We start from the raw sequence: 4,785 nt of genomic DNA on the forward strand, positions 1-4,785 counted from the left end.
GCTCAATGTGCTGAGCTGGCTGCTGTGATTTTGGCTTTACGATTGTTCAATGACCAACCTATTAACTTGATTGTTGATACTCAATATGTGTATTTAGCTATGCAATCTCTTCCCTTTTCTTGTTGTGCTCTCTCTTTGGATAAGAATTTGTTATCCTTCTTTTTTATCTTTAAAGAATAGTTTGGAAACTCGCTTGTATTCTTTGTATGTAGAACACATTAGAAGTCATACTCCCTTTACTAATGCCTTGACTGAAGGAAATCGGAAGACAGATTAATCTTTAAAGGATGTTGAGTCTTTGTTTTCTGATCCTGTTGCTAGTCATTCTTATTTTCATCAAAATGCCAAATCGCTTACAAAGCAATTTAAAATTTCAAATTATCTCAAGCCCGGGATATTGTCTGTGCTTGTTCAGCTTGTCAGCAGCTGGCAGTTCCCTTTCCAGTGGGTGTCAACCCACGAGGATCCCAAGCTAATCAAATTTGGCAAATGGATGTAACTCAATTTTCAACCTTTAAGCCATACTGTTATCTTCATACATCTATTGACACTCATTCACACTTCCTTTGGGTTACTGCTTCAAAACATGAGCGTACTTCAGATGTTATTTCTCATTGCTTATCCTCTTTTGCTGTAATGGGTCGGCCTTCTCAGTTTAAAACTGACAACTGCCCCGCTTATATTAGTAAGGAACTTCAAACCTTTTGTCAGAAATGGAATATTACTTTAGTGTACGGAATTCCTTACAACTCTCAGGGTCAAGCTATAGTTGAGCGAGATCATTGTACTTTTAAGGCATTGCTTCAGAAACAATTACAAACTGAGTCTGGTCCTTACCATCTGCGAAAGATTCAAAAACTCATTGCTGTAGCATTATATACTTGGAATTATTTAACCTTTTTAGATTCTCTTGCAGACTCACCTGTTAATTTGCATTTTTGAACTACTGAATCTTTAGCAAGGCCTTTGGTAAAATATCGCCAAGCTCCAGATCTAACCTGGAAAGGCCCTACACCGCTGATCACCTGGGGTCACGGTTACACCGCTGTGAAAGATCCTTCTACTCGACAAGCAGCGTGGGTTCCAGTGTGCTGTGTTCGTTTGTATCATGGCATGGCATCAGGGCCTTCACAACCCGATTCCGGATTTCAATCTTCATCTGAACACGGAAGTCCATCTTCCAAGGTCGACGTGCCCGCAACCCATCACTTGGGGCCAGGTTAAATCTACTACATATCAAGCTCAACAACAACTGCAGCAGGCCTCATTACCTCAGACTCCTGAAAATGTTGTTGCTGCTGTTTTTGCTATTATTACTGCTAACTCTATTACCATTTTACTTTGTATTTTCTTGTTTATGGTTAATGGTGTTTCTGCTCAAAATGACACTTCTGTGGTTCGTCTTAACCCTAATTTGTGGGTTTGTCATGCCCAATACATGTTTATGACCCCTGGCACAAATATTACTTTATACTATGAGCCCCCAATGGCATTTGGTCAAATTTCTTTTACCCCTAACTTGATCATGTCTTCTACATTTATTGTCTCACAACTACAATCTATTTCACACTCCTGGCTATTTTCTACATCCCCTATGCAATTGAATTCTGTCCGTTGGCGTTACTTGAAAGTTAGTCAATTTACAAGGGGTCTGTGTTTCTGTTGTCATGCTAAACACACTTGGCTTCATAATTAGTCTGATTATGATGCTGCTCAGCACATATTAAAAAAGCTAGGGAATTATAGTTATTGTTCTGACTACTATTGGTTGTCAGGCACCTTTAATTCTTCTTTGCATGGAATTAATATAGCTCCTGATATGTATCCTGACAATTTTCCTATTTTTAATGTCTCTGATCAATCTAATACAGGATCGATATGCACTGGTTGGCAGCTTAAAGATCCTAATATGTGGTTCTTTTTTTGATAAATATGCTACTAATGTTCATCCTCAGATTTATCAATGTGCAGCTATAGGTTATTTTACTCTACCTGTTCAAATAGGTACGCTCCCATCAACTCAACAGCGGCGTTCCTCTCTGGGGCCTACATGTAATGATGAAGTCATTATTGACACACAATTGTCTTCTGGTTCTACATTTGGCCGTGCATTGGCAGGGGCCATTACAGGAGTCCTTACTCTAGGCTCTTATCCTGGCATAATTGCTCAAGAAAACAGACGATCTATTCTTGGTCTCACCTGCAGACTTGAAAAATCCACCAGCACTACCACTGCTATTATTCGTGATTTGCAGCATGAAATAGAAGACTTAAATCAACATGTCTTACAGCAGTGTTTTGCCATAGATTATCTTTTAGCCCATCAGAGAGGGTTCTGTACGTTAGTTGGATGCCGTGGATGTGCTGTGCATTTTCATTCTTTGAATAAAAGTATTGAGGATGAGCTTGCCAATTTACAATCATACATTCAAAATAATATCCATGCTAATTACTCACCTTTTGAGTAGCTAACCAATTGGCTCCCTGATTGGTCTTCGCTCAGACAGTTTTTCTTTTATGCTATAATTATTATTATTGTACTAATTGCAACCTGTTGTTTTATTCAATGTATTCCAAATTTATTCACATTGTTTCATCCCTCTTCCCCCCCTCTTAACCCTCTTCAATTGTGATACATTTATAAATCTTTGAATCCTCCATTAAAAATAAAAGAGGATATGTAGAGTTGTAATTGCAGGAATGTTCCAATCTCAGATAAAGAATGTTTCCAAGCAAATACAACTCAGGCAAACAAAGTCACTAATCTATGGATAAAGGAGGATTAGAGAGGGGGAGTAGACATATGTTAGACTTTAACTAGAGATAATTAATTGTATGGATTACTGTACTAAACAGCAACGAAAGTTAAGCAGTAACCAAAGTTAACCAATGATGGAGGATAACTAAAAATGTATATAAATGCAAGACTATACTCCAATAAAGATCAACATAATTCAGTTGTTCATGATCAAACAACTCGACTGCCTTGTCATTACAACAAAGTCTGGTTATTCTACCTGTTGCCATTAGTTTGGACTGCTTTATATTTAATTTCAGTCCCATTTTTTTTCTACTATACTGACTTTTAGGATTAGGGTTTGCAGATCCTTTGCATGTTTGGCTACCATAGCGTTATCAGAGCAGTGCAGGTAATTGATATTCTTTCAATTTTAAAATCATGCTCATCTTCCAAATCAGCTTCCCTTAATATATTTTTAGCATACACATTGAATAAATAAGGGGAGAATATATAACCTTGTTACATCCTATTACCAACCTAGAGTCTGTTTCATCATGTTTTGTATGTACAGTGGATTCCTGACTTGTACATAAGTTTATCATGAAGGCAAGGAGATGTTTAGGGATTTCCATTTTGTTGAGCATATTCCACAACTTGGAATTGTCAACACGATCATTTTTTTTCTTTTCCTATAATCAATGAAGCATGTAGTTATTTATCATATTTCTTGGGGGTTTTTTATGCCAGCTTGAAGATTTGGCAACTTTTTCCACATGGGTTTCTATGAGTAATACCCTGTTATTCGCTCCCCCTTTTTTTTTTTTTTTTGGAACAAATTTTATTAATTTTAAGGACAAACAAACCATCATTAACCATTGAATACACAGAACCTCTTTCCATTATAAATTTTACAAGTCGAATAGAACATTATTTTATACAACATAATTCTATTTTACACCATTTCCATATGAACATATAAATATCTCTTAACAAATTTCTCATTATTTCTCTTTACTCTTATTCAATTTCATTATTATTATTATTTTTCCCTATATTTGTCCAATTTATAGTTATCATCTTCATTTCTCTCTGACTTGGTTACCGTTATTCTCATCCAACATTCCTCCAAGGTTTTATTAATTTTCACACAGACATAAACACACAAAACACAAAAACATAAAACTTCTTTTAAGAAAGTAACTTGGCCCCAGATTACCTCTCTCTATATGGACTTCAATTAAATTCATGCTCATCTTATATACCAATACCTATCTTATTTACCATTCTATATCTTCTATATAGCTTCTCCCCGCTTTTCACTCTTCTTAATTCTATTTTATTTAATTCATTTTAATTTAAGTCATTATGCTTGTATCTTTTGTCCATTCTTTTCAAATTATCCATTTATCTCATTCCCTATAGTAAGAAAAAAAGGATTTCTCCTGAAATCACTAATCAGAGTATGATGCCTTTCTATTGTCCCCCTAGGTTAACATTTAAAATAACCCCTAGTACCCAATCTGATTCTGCTTAGTACATTCTACCTACTAACTTTAAAAAAAAGAAAAAATAATAAATTCAAAGCGATTAAATACATAATTAGATAATAAATCTAAATATTAAATCTTGTAACATTCCAATTATCTATTTCAAAGACAAAAGCTAAGTAATAAGTTTATAATAACATCAACACAATAATCAATTAAACTCTTTAATTAAACTCAATATTTTAAACATTCCTTATAATTCTTATAACATTCTATTTTTCTATTTCTAATACAAATACTACTATACCATCTTATGTACCTTGCAGAATCTTCTTTTTTAAAGAAATTATACATTACCCTTTGTCCCTAAAAAAAAATCCTTTTTTCCCATCTTCTTTCATACCTTTGTGGCTTTCCCCCCCTTTCCCTTCCTTTCTTATCCCACCTGATCTTTTTATCCCCCCCTCTCCTAACCTCTGCCTTGTTAGCTTCCCCTCTCTGTTGTATTCCTTTTTTCTTTTGTTTTCTAACATTGTGTTGATTTTGCATCTTATTTTT

The 4,785-nt window shown here is 34.9% G+C and overlaps 1 pseudogene; it reads left to right on the plus strand.

Annotated features, from left to right (window-relative positions):
• Positions 1-1,086: 1,086 nt before the first annotated feature.
• Positions 1,087-2,468, plus strand: LOC148132135 (uncharacterized; annotated as a pseudogene).
• Positions 2,469-4,785: the final 2,317 nt, after the last annotated feature.

The sequence above is a fragment of the Notechis scutatus genome, chromosome 2, assembly GCF_049901735.1.
Source record: "Notechis scutatus isolate UNSWTSFEM ecotype Mainland chromosome 2, rNotScu1.2, whole genome shotgun sequence".
NCBI lineage: Eukaryota > Metazoa > Chordata > Lepidosauria > Squamata > Elapidae > Notechis > Notechis scutatus.